Genomic DNA, 1,771 nt, shown 5'->3' with positions numbered 1-1,771 from the left:
AGTTAGAGGACTCAATCAAGTAAGCAGAAGATTTAATTTTATTAATATCAAAATTACGAAATACAGGCATTACATTCATTTTGAATAGCCCATTGGCTAAGTACCACTTGCCCACAAACATGCCACTTTTGATAAGTATAAACTTATTAGACTCAAATACTAGCCTAAACCCATTTTTTCTTAACAAAGTTCCCGATACCAAGTTTTTGCGAATATCAGGAACATGCAACACATCGACGAGAGTTACTCCTTTTCCTGATGTCATCTTAGCACTACTTTATCTAGAACAACAATTTTGGATGTTGCCGAGTTTCCCATAAATAATTGTCGTCCATTGATATGAGTGTAAGATGAAAACATCTCCTTATCGGCACAAACATGTCGAGTAGCGCTTGTCCCTATGAACCATTCTCTTGGATTGTCCACCATATTTGCTTCAAATACAATAGCTGAGAGCATTAGTTCAGACACACCATTAGACAATTTGTCTTCCTTGGTCAAGTATACTTGGTCCTTTTTGTTTTGCTTTTTCTATCGGCAATCCTTTACGATGTAACCAGGTTTACAGCAGTTATAACAATCTCCTTTGAATTTCTTAGCCTTATTTTTTTGCTTGCCATTACCTAAGTGTTTTCTTTTCTTGCTAGTATTTGGCTCCACCAGATTGGTTTTAGCCTCCATATGTAGCTTTCCAGACTTCTTCTTAGAATTTCGATTATCTTCTTCAATTCTTAATCTTACAATTAGATTTTCAAGTCGCATTTCCTTGTGTTTATGTTTCAGGTAGTTCTTGAAATCTTTCCACATTGGAGGTATTTTCTCGATAATAGCGACGACTTAAAATGACTCACTGAGCTTCATACCTTCTGTATGTATATCATGCAAGATGATTTGCAGCTCTTGGACTTGATTCATCACTATTTTAGAATCTATCATCTTGAAATCTAGGAATTTTCCCACAACGAATTTCTTTAATCTGGCATCTTTCGTTTTGTACTTCTTTTCCAATGATTCCCACAGTAACTTAGCTACCTTGACTGAACTGTATGCTCTATATAGTGTGTTGTCAAGACAATTGAGGATGTAGTTCCTGTACAAGAAGTCACTATGACTCCATGCATTGAATGTTGCTCATTTTTGAGAATCTGTTTCTTCCTCCTCAACAGTTAGAGCATCTTTATTCAAGAATTTTGCCAAATTTAGAGTTGTGAGATAAAACAACATTTTCTGTTGTCATATTTTAAAATCCACTCTTGTGAATTTTTCTGGTTTCTCTCCTTGAGCATTGTTTGGGGATACGACGGATGTGTTGTTACCAAATTTCAGAATATAAATTAGCACGTAAATAAAATTTTCATCTTAAGATTGTTGAAAATCTTCGAGAATGTCGTGCGGTAATTTACAAAAATAAATAGTGAATAAATATTCGGGTAGAATTTCGACTTACAAAATTAGCCCAATAAATTAGAATGAATAATGGTCGAGGTACGAGTTCGACTCTTTCTCCTTAAGACGAAAATGCCTCGCACTAGTGTTGACAATCTCCTAGCACTCGTCTCCCAAGATATAATGACCTCGACTTGTAATAGTAGCACTCCAAATTACAAGACCCAATGAACCTACTAATATTTAATCTCTCGAGAATTGGAGGACTAAAATGCACGAAAATAATATTTGGGACCGAAATGTAAATATATGGAATACTGTAGGATGGAAGGACAATACTGCAGGAGAAGAAAAGTAGAATAAATTTTCTGGAGTGAATAAAAAT

Source organism: Olea europaea, chromosome 19 (assembly GCF_002742605.1).
Source record: "Olea europaea var. sylvestris chromosome 19, O_europaea_v1, whole genome shotgun sequence".
NCBI lineage: Eukaryota > Viridiplantae > Streptophyta > Magnoliopsida > Lamiales > Oleaceae > Olea > Olea europaea.
This window is presented reverse-complemented; position numbering follows the sequence as displayed.